Below are 15,762 nucleotides of genomic sequence, written 5' to 3'. Positions count from 1 at the left end.
TTCATCAAAATTTGACGAAAATAAATAAATAAAAAAATAAATCTTTTTTTTTTTGTATATTAATTGTTAGATTTTCATTGAATTACATTTTAAAAGATGGATACAATTTTTAGTTTAATTAATTAAATTCAATAGACATATTTTGATGATAAATTTGATCCAGAAAAAAATTAATTGAAAACACAGAATTAGGGGGAAATACAAGAGATCTTACTCTGTGGAACATTTACTTCCCTTTTCATGGGAAATGAATACCATGACAAATATCAATATTGTATGATAATGATGTGAAAAAATATTGTAATAATATTTTTGCCCATATTTTTCACCCTAGAAAAACGCTCACATAACCTAGAATTTTTTTTTTTTTTTTTTAAACATGACTTTTTGAGCGTTCTGAGAGCTTGATGGGAATGTTAGCGGAAGGTTATTTTGGTTTGGCTTGGTAGAGTTGAGCAGGTTGCTGGTGTTGTTGTTTTATTCTCCTCATAAGCCGGTTGGTGGTAATTATATTCGGTCCAGTGAAGCCATCCGTGATGCTGCGGAGCTCTTTCTGACTGTCATCTGATTGCATGAGGTTTTCTTAAACGACAAGCTCTCAATGGTTTCACATGGATTTAAGCACAAATGGCTGCAGTGTTCGCCGGGAAATTCTCTCCGTCATATCACTGCCGCCCCTGAAATCCCACAGCTATATTTCACATGAAAGAGTACGAGACTCTGAGATTTTAAAGCTGCTTCACTCATTTATTTTATTAGCTTTTAATGAACGTAATTAGATGGCAAGTAATTAAATGTAATTGTGCTCGCGACATCCTCCCCCATGCTTGTAAATTGGCCCAAACAACATGTGTGGTATGAGCAAATTTGCTGGATTAATTGGGGATAGATAATATTTTTGGATTGTATTTCACACTAAATGGCCGCGCGCCGAAACAAAGACTGCGGCTCAAGCTCATTAATCTCTGTCAAGGGGAAGCTGGGGTGCGATTTGCATGACTGAAGTAACGGCGCATGCTGTCGAGCCGCCTTTGATTCCTGCGAAGCGTCAATCAGGGCCAGCCTCCTGACGGACTGACCCCACCAAAACACCCGCTTCTGCTGAGTACTAATTACTCTGACACCATTCCAGAGCAAACATTGTAAAACCTTGACAATGTGGCCTTGTTAGGGCAGATGCATTTCTGTCTTTGTAACGCGCTGATATAAACTTATGAGAATCAACATGATGCAAGCTTAATTTGCATGCGTTGATTCAGAGAGAGGTCAGTCTCCCAGATTTATAATTATCACAATCGTCACCAAAATGAGGAATTGACAAAATAACATTTCTATCTATCATTAGTAAGTGAGTGTGTGTGTGTGTGTCGTCACGCCTCACGCTGGGTTTTTTCCTTTTTCGCCATCATTTCTAATATCCTGGAGGCATTTTCCTCATTATCAAATATTGTTTGATGTCTTTGTTTGGTGATGATTAACGGCAAGCACTGAAAATGCAGCGTTGGTCTCTGAAGGAGATGCACGTGTTTTACGCATGCGGTCATTTCTCAGGACCATCGTTAGAGTGTTTTCACTCATTTATCTTCATTGTGCATGGCTTCTTAAGCTCAGTAAATGAATCTATTAGCGTCTGAGGTTGTAGTGTTTGATTGCATTCTTTCACATCTGCTCCTCTTTTTTTTTTTTTTTTGCTGTAATGTTTTTGTGGTTGATATGTTTGCATACGGCATTCGTGAGCGATTGAAAACCCATGATATTCGTGACACGGCGAGCAAACAAACAGCCGAGCAGCCCTCGCCGTGTCACAGCGTGATGGAAGATTTGGGGCATTGTATCTTTCTAATGACATTATCCAGTGAAATCTAAAGCAGAGAAAAATGGCAGATATGAGCAGAGGCATTGTGCGGCATCTTATTTAAACACATTTGGAGAGCGAGGCAGACAGAGAGAGGCAGACGGGTGGCTAAATGAAAGGTTATGCTTTGCCCTGTGTTTGTATTGTCAATAACTGGAGAAGGCTGTCAAGAAAGTGCAGAGATAAAGGTCAATAACTCTGACAAATGTGTTTGTATTTGAAGAGCGGCGCTGATAGCAGCCACAGCGCCACAACACCGACACAAACACTGCAGCTCATAATAACACACTCATTATTTTAACAGACAGAAACACAAGCGACCCGGTGCCACTCAACTCTGTGTGTGTGTGTGTGTGTGTGTGTGTGTGTGTGTCAGGAAAATGAAGCACACTGGATATTAATCTGCACCTTACATTTATTACATTTATTCTCTAGAATCCATAAACTGATAGACTTTTGCAAAATACACATTCATGTGCTTCAGGACATCTTCATTTCATATTATTCACTGTCAAATTAATGTCACAAATAACCTTAAAGTAATTCAGAATTTTATATGAATAAAACCAATAATTAATAAAACCTTTTGAATAAAAGCAATTCATGTTTTGTATTTATGCAGGATTTTTATGCACACATTTTTACCATTTGATTTATTTATTTATTTATTTTTTATATTTATAAATATAAAAATATATTTAGAAATGTACTATTTCAATTAACAAAATTATGTACTGTCTCTACATTTTTTATTAGAATCTTCCAATTTCATAAAATTTAATTCCTTCTGTTTTAGATGAATAAATGTAAATTTAAATAGTAGCAGAAAAATTATAGCTACAAGGAAACTGAGTGACTGTATGAGTATTTATACTGTGTGTGTGTGTGTGTGTGTGTGTGTGTGTGTGTGTGTGTGTGTGTGTGTGTGTGTGTAAAACAGAAGAAATGCTGTTTATTGACAGTTTCACAACAACAAATGCTTGTGAAATATTTCCATCATTTCTAATGTTTGTTGTATATAGAGTAATTTTCAGTTTCATATTTTTCTTAGTTTTCGTGTCCTGCTAGGAAATAAATGCTGCATTTTTGTGTTTGTTGATTTTAGGAAGCAGATGATATTCAGGGTAAGTTGTGTGAAGTATACGTGTAACTCCTGCCAGGGAATTAAATGCATGCAAATGTTTGTATTTTTCGTTTTTTCTGTGCCTGTGCTCGTTCCACTGGGAATATGAAGTGTTTTTGTGTTTCTGCAGCAGGGTTTGCGTTCGGTGTGATCTTATAAACTCAGGGCTGGTTCTGTGTGTTATTGGCCGCCGTGTTGTGCGGATCTTTTGTGAAGTAGCTGCTCCGGCATTCTTTCATTATCTGGAGCAACAAAGAAAGTCTTTTGTTTGCAGTTTTCCTGCAGGCGCTTGCATCCGTCCGTAACTTACTACTGTCCCCTGCTGGCCGTCCACAGCACCTCTGCGCTCTGACCCGTGTGTGTGTGTGTGTGTATCGAGCTGCAGTAAATGTGTCCGGAGTAACACACACTGGACTGTGTTTGTGCTTGTGTTCAAATTCTGCAAACGCTGAGAGGAACAGCTCATCCGAACACCACGTTTGCTGGGTAAATATGGCTGATTTTCAGAACACGCCCTGCAGAATTAATGTTGTAAGATGATATGCATGAATGTGTTCATTCTCTGGTCCAGAGTTTTGTTTCAATCGATCATTAATGTGCCTTCATGTGCTGCTCTTTTTGTTGTTATTATTTCCTTCTCAGGGTTTTTCTGCGGGGGGTTAAACGTCTCGGCTGACAGTTCACGGATGTGCAGTCAGGTTACTCATGTCAAATGACCAATTAAAGGGGCTATAGAGGATGGCAGGGCGGTCTCTAGTGCTGCGGTCTCATGGGACACCAATCAAACGAGAGCTCTATCACTCAAATGTAAACTGGATTCATTCATTAGCCATTTACCAGCCCTATCATTATTCATTACACACATGCACAGAGAGACGCGTCTGCCAGGACCGACGCTGGGGACAAAACACGGAGCAAGATACAGTTCTTCTGGTGCAGTGCATCCCGTTAAACTTTTTTAAATTATCCTTTTGAACTAAATTCTAAAATTAATGTCATTATGGATTAAACTAAAAATATCCAATGAGAATTTGCACGTCTCGTTATACTGAAGCACTGCAATTTAAGACATTTATTTCACTCGATTTTGCAAAAACTCTAAATACATTTTTATTACTTAAAAATCCCTGAGAACTTTTTTAAATTATCCTTTTGAACTAAATTCTAAAATTAATGTCATTATGGATTAAACTAAAAATATCCAATGAGAATTTGCACGTCTCGTTATACTGAAGCACTGCAATTTAAGACATTTATTTCACTCGATTTTGCAAAAACTCTAAATACATTTTTATTACTTAAAAATCCCTGAGAACTTTTTTAAATTATCTTTTTGAACTAAATTCTAAAATTAATGTCATTATGGATTGAACTGTAAAAAATCTACAATATGAATTTGCACGTCTCGTTATACTGAAGCACTGCAATTTAAGACATTTATTTGTTATAGAAATGCAGTACTTCTGATTTTTGAGAGTACTGCACATCTAAATGAATCATTTGACTCAGCGTTTGATAATGTGTGTGTGTGTGTGCTGTAGTCTCACAGCTGTTGTCAGTGTTTCACCTCCTCTAACACACATGCGTTTCATTGATCACACGAGTGAAGATTAGCATCCCGAACCTCAGGAGTGTGTGCGGATCAGTGCTTGACCTCTGACCTCACGCCTGCTGGTTAAACACACTAATAGCATTTAGTCATTGAGGGCGCAAATGCACTATAAACATCTCTGCTTTAGGAACATATAGAAGCACACACTCGTCTCTTCGGTTCTCTTCATCTCAGTACCTCGGTGTGCAGTGAAGCGCCGCTCTCCGCATCAACACTCGAGAGCGTGACAGCCCGTCAGAGAGGACGCTTTTTCTATATTTTTATTTACATGCTTTTATAGTCCTGTCTGGCTTGTTTTTGAGTGACTATAAATATCTCGGGCTTGTTGAAAATGCACCGTTCTTCACATGAAGGCGTCTTCTGCACCGTGGAAGCAGGGACTGCGATGCTGGGCAGCGTTACACTAACAGAAATATACATACATATAGAATTACACAAAATAATGACACAACGCTGCTTAAATTACAGTCTGTCAGAGGACAAATATTATAATGGGAGAGTCTGAGTCCAGGCTTTAAAGTCCACATGAAGCAGCGTTTGTAACCCATGATGTGATGTGTTTCTGAGTGAAACAATGCAGGGCGGGACATATGAACATATGAACATGGCTAATAATAACAGAGATCGATGATGCACCTGTAAGAAAGTGCTTTAGTTCACAGTAAGACCTGGAACATGAAATAAAAGAAAGTGAATGCAGTCAGTCTTCATTTCATGTTGATAGACTGTGTGATTTCATGCTGTTTGTTGGTCTGCATTTAGACAGCCAAATATATATATATATGTGTGTGTGTGTGTGTGTGTGTGTGTATTAATGATATATAATAAGTGTGATTTCATTAGTGTTCTCACTGTTTAGAGGCAGATATGATGGATTCACAGGTGAAGCGTTTCTCTGTTCTGACAGACTCCATTAATTGAGATCTGAATTGTACTTTAATTAAACCTTTATACTTTCTGCACTTTTGGAGAATGGTTGACTTTTGTTGACAGTGTCCAGATACGAAGTTAATTGTAAAACTAATTGTTCTGTCACTCTCCAATAGATACATCTAATTATACACACCTGCTTTATTTTGATCATTTATAGAACTCCATTTACATTTCATTATCAGAACCCAATATTGAATTTAATTAAAATAAACAATCCGATTGATAAAAGCAGCAAATGTCAGAGTCCTGACAGACGTGACGCCGTGAACCTGCAGTTATTTCTCCATGCTGCTGTTTTTGATGAGCTTCTTCATTTGTTTTGAGTTTTGATGCTAATTCGTGTCTGTCACTATTATAATGATCTTGCATGCTTTTTATAAAAGTTAAACAGAGGATGGTTTGTAAATAGCAGTTTTAAATAGACACAACACAGCATGTAAAAATAGCAATCCATTCTTCCACAAATAATCTTGCATTTAATCTTTCAAAGGCTAGAAATGATTTTTTTTCCCACACAATGGGACACACGTCTAAATTTAGGGATGCATAATTTATTCTTCCGATTGTAAAAAGCAATCCAGCAGCTGAAGACGTCTTGTGGGACGTCTCTTTTTTTCATGTCATCTCGGGTTGAAATCAAACCCAGTCTAAAAATACTCCGGTGCTCTGACCATCGTGTGCTAATTGTGTGGCTGATAATAAACACACAAACAGCATTAAGAGTGCGATATTTAATGAGTGACAGCAGCTCATCCATCACGGCCGCTAATGAGCTCAGCCTCCATCACGCTCCGCTACAAAACCACCGCGCTTTAATTCCTCTTCACACAGGCCTTGGTGTGTGAGCGAGTTTGATGTTGGTCTGTGTGTGTGTTTGGCAGAAATGAAATAAATCATAAGTGCTCAAAATCTAAAATCTTTCCCCGTTACCTCACAAGCTGTCAAAGCTTCTACCCATAATTCTCTTGTGCAGGTTGTTGTTTTTTCCTCCAATGCTCCCTGTTGAAAAAAACAGCATATGCTGGTTAGGTACTGCATGATTTGAGCTGGTTTGACCAGCTAAGAACCATCTTAAACCAGCAGCCGCTGATGCATTTGTGCTATTTTTGCTGGTTAAATGACTGATCAAATTCACAATTGAATGTATGATGTTTATCTGCAAGCATGCATGCACTTTTTACCTGCAAGCATGCAAATTAAAGCTCAATCCTGTGTGCATGCGGGTGAATTCACTCGCCATTGTTTCTCCATGTGAAGCGGTATACATGGGGCTTTAGAGTAACTAATCTCTGCTGCTGTAATTACGGATTATCCGCTCTTCAGAGACACGGAGACTTCAGAGTCTGATCTACACCTCCAGACTCTTGACGCTCCGGCCCAAAAGAGTTCACAGTCATACAGTCCTGCGATGCATCCAGGCATTTCCAGGAAAGTGCTTATGATTTCATTGAGAATGTAGTCGATGTCTGCGAGCGCTCTGGAAGAGTGAGACTAAGAGAGGAAAACATCCACCTTCATTTACAGTGCAGAAAACACTTCTGATTCATTAGCTGCGATAGGAAAATGACTAGAAGAATAATAATGCAGTGCAGTAAACTGTAGAACTATTTGCATTACAAACCAGTGTGTTAATGAGTGATAATAAATTAAAATGAAAGGATAACAAACACCAGTTTGCAATCACACAGCATGACAGATTTTTGTTTTTGAACAGGTAAAGTAACTGGAAGAGAGTCAGACTGGAAGCTGCACACATTCAAGATTCAAATGTCTTACATTAAGAAATAAGGTGGATAGCGATCAAATAATCACAAATTAAAGAAAGCAAAGGAAAAGTCTCAAACAAACCAAAAAAATTAATTAATTAATTAATTAAAAAACATATGTATATATATATATATATATATATATATATATATAATATTATTATTATTATTTTATTTATTTTTTTGGGTACATATGCATTTTCATTGTTTTGTTGATGTTCCTCAGTGATAAATGAACATTGAGAGCTCTTAACTAACTAACTAGTCTTAACTAACTAAAAATAAAATATTTTCACACTCAGAGTGATATACTGAACACTGATTTTATATTTGTGATTTTTTGTTTTTTTGCCTTTTGCAAACGAACAAATAAATACATTTATTTTAATGTTACCAGTGCCTTGGCGATGTAAATCTCTTTAGCAGAGAACGTCAAAAATAAGAAATGTCTCTGTATTTTTTGCTTTATCTGCAGCCAGTCGTGGTTTAATATGGCAGCAGTACTCGTATAGTTTTCTCTCTTGGATGAATCCCTTCTGCTCGTCTCGGTCTCGTGTTATTATCATTAAAAGCGTGCACTAAATGTCTCCAGCATCTCGCTCAGGACGTCTGATTTCCTGACGGCTCTAAACGCGTGTCAATATGAAAATAAGAGGTGTCAGAGGATAATGGTCAAGGAGGAGGAGCGGGATGTCCACGTCAGGTCTTTAAGAGCCGCCGGCTCCTCTAATGGAGCCAGAAAGTGGCCGTGTCATTCCTGTCAACATCTTGTGTTTTAAGCCAGTTGTTGCCTTCCAGCCAGGCCTGTAATTCTGTGCCATTAAAAGTGGGGAGGTGAGCGGCTTCCCGGCGGTGTCAACAAATGCCCTCCTCCTCAAGCCTGCTTCTGCACACTTTCTCACAGGAAACTTTCAGCTCGGCGTGAAAGCATAACGACTGGTTGTGTCACTCCAGCCATCATAAAGTCAATCACGTAGGTAGAATTACAGAGCCGTCAATGTCACACGCTCCTGATTTCCAAATGCTCTTGACATTGTGCTGCTGGTGTTATTACACAGTCAGCATAACGTCAGGTCATTCGAACGAAGAACATCTGAAAGACATGTAGAACTACCAAAAACTTGCTTTTGTTTTGATGGACAATCATAGCACAATAATGAAGACGTGAACTGAAAATATAAGGAAAAAAGTGACAGAAACCACAATATTCTGTGAAGATATCTAGTTTACTTGCTAGAGAATGTCTCAATCAAAATGCAAAAATATTTTACAAATTTGATGCCACAAAATGGCACACTTTGTCAAATTTAACAACATGGTAGCACATAGACTGCCATAAACATGTGAGCTTGAGAAATCCAGCCAATCAGACTGGAGCTTGTGATTTTCAGAAGACAGCGAGGCAAAGAGGAGCAATTACCTTCTAACAGGAACTGTAAAATACTTTAAGTAGATGTTCTGTTGTGTTATATTGCTGATACTGGACAGATTTACTCTCATTTATAGACCAGACCCATGCATTAGTCAATTGTATTTATTTAGTTAGTTTTTAGTTTTTAGTTTTTTTTTTTTTTTTGCAATGGACATTGTTTCAGAGCAACTTTTTGACTTAAAGGGATAGTTCACCCCAGGGTTATTATTGTTAACTAAATCTGCATGTTGAAATAAAGCTGAAATATGAAAAGGTAAACGTTGTAAACATGCAAACATTTTAATTAAAGCATTAAAATTGCAAACTGAAATAAATGAAAAAGTTTTTACAAAAGCACATAACAAAATGATAGAAAATTAAATAAACCAAAACTGAAAAATAACAAAAAAGTGGGAATTTTTTTATTTTTATTTATTTATTTATTTGCCAGCCATCGACCGCATTTTCAATGATTTTCACAAGATTTTCATGAGCCTCACAATCTTTTGTTGTGTGAATATCTGAACATGCAAAGAGCCTCTGCTTTTAAACAACGTTTAATTCTAGCTTCATGCAATCTTTTTTATCAACACTTAAATATGGATAAGCTTTATTTTAAACAAAAGCAACATTTTGAACAGTAAGCTGAGAAAATAGCATTTTTGTTCAGATCGGATTCAGAATGATGATCAAAACGTAGTAGATGACTTCCGATCTTAAGATCTTCTCACCCAGATGTGATGAAGCGCTCTCTGTTACAGAAGAAGCTCTGATGTTAAAAGCACGTGTCGTCTCTGCTCACTGGGTGCTGTAGTGTGATCCGCACTGTTTTATGCAGCAGATAAACATGAGCGCGGCCTGTCACAGTCACCTAAAACCGCACTGCACTGAGAGATTTAGAAATGGGAAACACCTGCGGCCGAACGCGCTTCCCAGCGTCCCACAGCTCCGTGACCAATGGGTGAGGAACGCAGGAAGGACGAGGAGGTTTAGCCTCGTGTTTGTCCTGTAAACACTGCACCGATGAGCCAAACGCTCCTGTTCTCAGTGTGCTCTCCACAATTTATAGAGTTCTCAGCAGTTCAAAGCACTGCTCAAAAACTAGTCCTGATGATGTGCTGTCAGAGACAAGGAGCTTGTGTGTTATGAATTGCATTTTAAAGATGAATTTTGCATGTTATGCTTTGCCATATTTGATGAGCTCTGTGAACATGCATTGATGATTTTTTTAAATATGGGAATACAGTTTTAATTATTTAAATAAATTAAATCTGTTTGTCAAATAAAGTGATTTCACATTAAACTACTCGATTTTCATAATTCTTAGGTGTCAAAGTTTAGGTGTAATGGTCTTTCAATGGAGGGCCAGAAATCTCTCAGGTTCCAATAAAAGTATCTTCATTTGTGTTTCGAAGAAGAAGGAAAATCGGTAACACTTTATTTTGATGGTCCCTTTTGAGCATTCTGTTGACACTAAGTAATGTTGCAACTACATGTCAACAAACCCTCATAAGAGTATTAGTAGACTGTCTGTTTCATATCTACTAACTCCTTATTGTGTTGGTCTCCCAACAGATATTCTACTGACTATAAGTAACTTTGCAAGAACGTGTCAACTTAATCTAACCCTAACCCTCCCAGTCAACTAATACACTACTAACACTCTAATGAGAGTTAGTAGAAATGTAGGTGCAACATTACTTATAATCAATAGAATGTGTTAAAGGGACCATCAAAATAAAGTGAAACCGGAAAAACGTATGGAACAACATCAAGGTGAGTAAATGATGACAGAACTTTCATTTTTGGGTGAACTAATGCTTTAAGGAACTTAATTAAATGAATTGCATGTTAAAGATGAATTTTGCATGTCACGCTTTGCCATATTTAATGATCTCAGTGTATGTGTGTTTATCTTTAAATCTGTTCATCCCATAAACCGATCTACTCGATTCATACGGATTGCTTTTACAAAATCTTGACGTGTCAAAGTTTTGGTGTAATGGACGGACGGCCAGAAATCTCTCAATAAACATATCTTCAGATTTGAGTTTAAAAGATTAATGCATTTAGAACATGATGACAGAACTTTCACTTTTGGGTGAACTAACGCTTTAATGAGCTTAGTTAAGTGTATGTTGTGCATTGCATGTTTTGGGTGATTTTTGTATGTGATTCAGAGGCGATCTAAAGGTTAGACAGCATGTCGAGGCTGTTGCAGGTTCGTTTCTGTGCAGTCGGCAGCGGCGCTTACCTCATTGTCAAGTCAGATTACATCAGGGTTTGTGGGAACTAGTCAAACATCCCACGACAAAGCCGCCAAACACAGACTGAACATGTTCAGTGGCTAAAACACACGGCATCAGGGTTGTAAGTTGCTGTTTGTTGAGGAAGTGTGAAGGAGTCTCGCGTGTGCGTGTTTTCCCGTGCCGCTCTCGGCGGGGTGAAGGTTATTGAAATAAATATTCCAGCTCTGTATTTGAATGCTGTAGTGTTTAAAGATGGTGTCAAACAAATGTCCTCCTCTCCAGATGAGCTCTACAAAGCTGCGCTGTGAATGCAGGCCGTCTCGCTGGAGGACATTGTGATTAAAAACATTCGTGTCCTCAGCAGGCCCACCCGCTTCAAAGCCCAGCGCTGCGTTTTCATATGAAAGCCAAGAAAAGAGGTTTTTATCTTCCCTCAGTGATATTTGAAGGCTTATTTTCTGTGTGGTAACACAATCTTGTGAAGTGTTTCTGTACGCCACATATCCAGTGATGCATCACAGCTCAGACTCGCAGTATCAGGCCGGATGATTTCTGCAAAACAGCGTCACAAAACTGGAACGACAGATAAAACGTGGAATTTCACGTGTTGGATGAAATAAACTGTAAAACTCTATGGTAAGCAGTGCTTGCTGTGGGTCGCTGCTCGCTAGGCAAGTTTCCATCCATCCACAAAATGAAAATGCGTTAAAAAAAGTTAAAGGGGTTTTATTGTGCCCTTTCGCAAAGTCTTGATTTAGTTTTTGAGGTGTGCTAGAATAAGTTTTCATGCTTGAATATGAATGGCGACAACACGCTACTGAAGCAGCTCTTCTTCTTCGTCTTCTCCAGCGCAGCTCAGCCAGGCCTCGCCAGTGGGTGGGATTATTTAAATGAGGGACTTTGTGATGTCACAATATCTAGTTCTTGAAAAGTGTTTTTTGTTCCAAGAGAATATCTCTTATTGCAGATCTTTTTTATGCTCAAACCGCAACATTACACACGAAAATGGAAAAAGTGAAAAAGCATAATAGGACCCCTGTGAAAACTGCATATTAATTTACACTTGTGGTAGCCTGCAATTGTTGAGCCTGGTCTCAGGAAAATGTGTATAAATAGTACGCAAAATAAAAACAAAAATTTGTGGTATTGATACGCAGAAATTGAGCTTGGCGTTGATATGATACACACGTGTTTGGCGTGCATATGATACGCATCTACCCCACAACCATAATTCTGCCCATTGCGTAGCATAAGTCCATTTTTGCGTATCAGTACCACGAGTTTTTGTTTTTATTTGGTGTACTAGTTATACACACTTTCATGAGATCAGGTTGAATTGTTACCTTAAAAAGCTATTTTTACCTAATTTAAACTCACAATATGAGTGTTGTTGGTATAAATTTATGTATATAGGTTGATGCAGTGATATTAAATACTACTTTTAAGTTAACCAGCTGTCATTATTAGGTTATCGGTTTGCAGTGGTATGCAAAATGATGTCATCCTTAATAAAACGAATCATAGAATTTATGTGTTAAAGGTTAAAGTTGAATTGATTTTTTCCCCATTTCCATGAGCTATGTCAATAAACGTTTTGAGGTGCTAAACTGTTTTCGCATAAAAACTCTTAGATGTAAATGTGGCTAGTGCATCGCTGCAATTGCTTCAAAAAAAAAGTTGCTAGTGCAATCTGTGGTTGCTGACATAAAAGTAAAGTCTGTAAAATATTGAATGATTTTCATATTTTTTCAGCCCCCAAACATATTCTCTTGAAAGCCACGTTTAGGGTCTAATATGCTTTTTGATTACTAAAAATGAGCGAAAGCATTGAAACAGAATCCAGATCGGTACAAATGAAAAAGATTTCAGTATGTACTTCCAGTGGCGTTGTGTTCGGACGCGTGTGATTCATAACACAACACACAAAGTGCACGCTGCATTCTCTGCACTATGAAATGGACATTAGTATAAAGTGGTCAGTTTTCTGCTGTGATTGTAAGTTGGCGTCTGTGTTTTTCTTGATCAGGCTCTCCTCATTGATGTCAGAGTGAAATCTCTTCTCGCCGTCTCGCCGCTGATGGGTTTCTTCATGCGTTGTCAGACACCTCCAGAACGTGAAAAGCACTTTCTGGTGTTTTATCAGACGCGTGCGAGGCCTGCACTAAAACTTTTGTGACAGCGTAATAACCGTGTGTTTGTTTGGAGTGAATGTTTGCCATTTCACTCATCCCTGTCTCTCTCTCAGCGTCTGTCTCGCTCGCTCTGGCAAAATTAATTACTGTATGTTCTGCTTTATGAGCATGTCAGAGGGAGATGATAAATGACCTGTAATATCAAGAGATTTCACTGGTAGTTGAAGACAGTAGATCCACACACACACACACACACACACACACACAACAACCACAGACATTAATCAATGGCCTCATATTTGTTATTAACTTACTAGAGGAACGATCGCAGCCGCAATGTCATTACCAGCGGTACAGGCCCATAACGGAGGTGAACTTTCTGAAGGCCTCCATATCAGATGAGCAATCTGATGTGATTACAGACCGCCGTGTAAATCTCTGCCCTCATTACGCTTTCAGAAGAAAGTGAAACATCACGGCGCGTTACGCTGAAATTCATCTTAACGGGATTTAACTCAGCACCTCGCGGACCCAAATACGGCTGTTTAATGGACCCAAATATGACTGTTTTATGATCTTTGATGGCTCCATCAAAACACGGTTGCATTTTCACTCGTCGGGAAGCCGAAACGTTCGTTCGTGTCTCCTGAAAGCAGCTTTGAGGAAGCAGATTGGGAAATAAAGCCACTGATACTGTCTGCAAACAAGCCAGCTGATCTGCGGTCAGAGAATCGGCCTCACCTGCAGTCCGTCTGTCAGCAGAAATAAAGACAAACCTCAGGCTAAAGATGAGCTCGCAGCCTCAGCTTTGATTTTCACATCACATCTGATGATGATAATGAACCATAAAAGAGATATCGGCAAAATAAAACGGTTAAAGGGGAAGGAGTTTACTGCAGGCCATGTTACATTTGCTCCGTGCCTGGGATATTTTCCTCTTCATTGATTTTTAGTGATGATTGCCTTCCTTATTCATGGAGAGAAATAATCGGCTTTAGGCATTAATTCATCGCTGTGATTGCACTGGTCAGTGTTGACAGATAATATAACAAGAAATATTATTTTGCCAGAGCGCTGTTAATAAAGCAGCAACTAACACTTCTATTGTGTGAAGGGCGATGTGTTAACATAATGCATAATTTGTATTTAATGATCTCATATTTTTGTTGTAAACATTCAGTCTTTAACCAAAAAAAAAAAAAAAATGAAGGGAGTCAAACAAGTGCATTATGTTAAAAAGACATGAGCTGTGATAAATGTAGACCTTAGTCAGGGTAGACAGATAAAGGTTCTAGATCACATGTCATTTTCACAATTCACGGGTTTCAGAACTGATTTATGGAGGTTTTGTCTTCTTAAAGATACTTGGAAAAATTAATATGTTGTTAAACAACAGCATACAGTCCACTGAAGACACACGGCCGTCCCTCACAGCCTCGTCACGAATTATGCTGGAAAGATTGTATTTCTGAGGTGAACGCACATGAACATCACCACAAAGCCGTCGTTACGAGTCGGACACTCTGGATTTTCTTTAAGCCCAGAGTTTCTGACTTTGGGGGTGTTTCAGTGAGAAAGCACATCAGACACAGCATCTTAGTAAACCTGATAAAATTAATGATTTTTTTGTACACGTATAAAATACCATATTATTGTACAATTGTTATGATAGAATATAACAAGTCAATTTATGCAACCTTCATAAACTGAACAAAAACTTAAAGCAAAACAGTTACACTTTATGTTGATAGTCCACTTTAGACATTCTACTAACTATTAGTAACTTTGCAACTACATGTCTACTAACTCTCAGTAGGGTAGGTTTAGGGTTAGTAGAGTAAGTCGACATATACTTGCAAAGTTTCTCATAGTCAGTATGTTGTATGTTGTGGATCCATCATAGTAAAGTGTTAGAAGATATTAAACAGACAGTCTACTAATACTCTAATAAATGTAGTTACTTACTGTTAGTAGAATGTCTAAAGTGGACTATCAAAATAAAGTGTAACCAGCAATCACATCTTTCTCTGACCAAAGTGATTTCAATGCACATGATGTCTAGTTACATAAATACGAACTTCCCAGGAGGATTTGAATGCACCTTAATGTCTTTTAATCGAGTAAGTTAACTTCAACATCTCCAGTTATTCATATATTTGTTTAGATGCATAAATGGCCATGCATACTGTATGTGGTTCATCTTGATGCTATTATAGTCGTATTGTATTTTCTTCACGCTCTGCACAGCTGTATTTCAGTGGTGTGATGAAAATGCATGCTGGTGTATTTTCACTAATGGACATTTTTCTGCCTTTGCATGGAGCTACTCTTTGAAGACCAGAGTACATGACTAACTGTACAGTACCGTGACTGATATGCCATATGTGTGTCTTCAGTGACGCACAGGTGCATCAGAGGTGAGGATGAGGAGGCCGCTCTTCATCAGAAAACCCCTAGTCGAGATGTGTCCTGCGGCCTCACACAAACCCCTGACGCAAAGAGGAAATAATCAGGGCGAGGCGTTCAGAGGAATGCAAATATTATTTTCCGAGCGGCTGCAAAAACAACAACACACCCCCGTGATGCCATGCGCGCGCCACACACCCACAGGCCCCCAACCAACCCTACCCGAGCGCATTTGCATAAAACATTAAGCACAACAAAATGATTACACCTGACAA

The sequence above is a fragment of the Onychostoma macrolepis genome, chromosome 17 (assembly GCF_012432095.1).
Source record: "Onychostoma macrolepis isolate SWU-2019 chromosome 17, ASM1243209v1, whole genome shotgun sequence".
Classification (NCBI taxonomy): domain Eukaryota; kingdom Metazoa; phylum Chordata; class Actinopteri; order Cypriniformes; family Cyprinidae; genus Onychostoma; species Onychostoma macrolepis.
Note: the sequence above shows the minus strand (reverse complement) of the source record.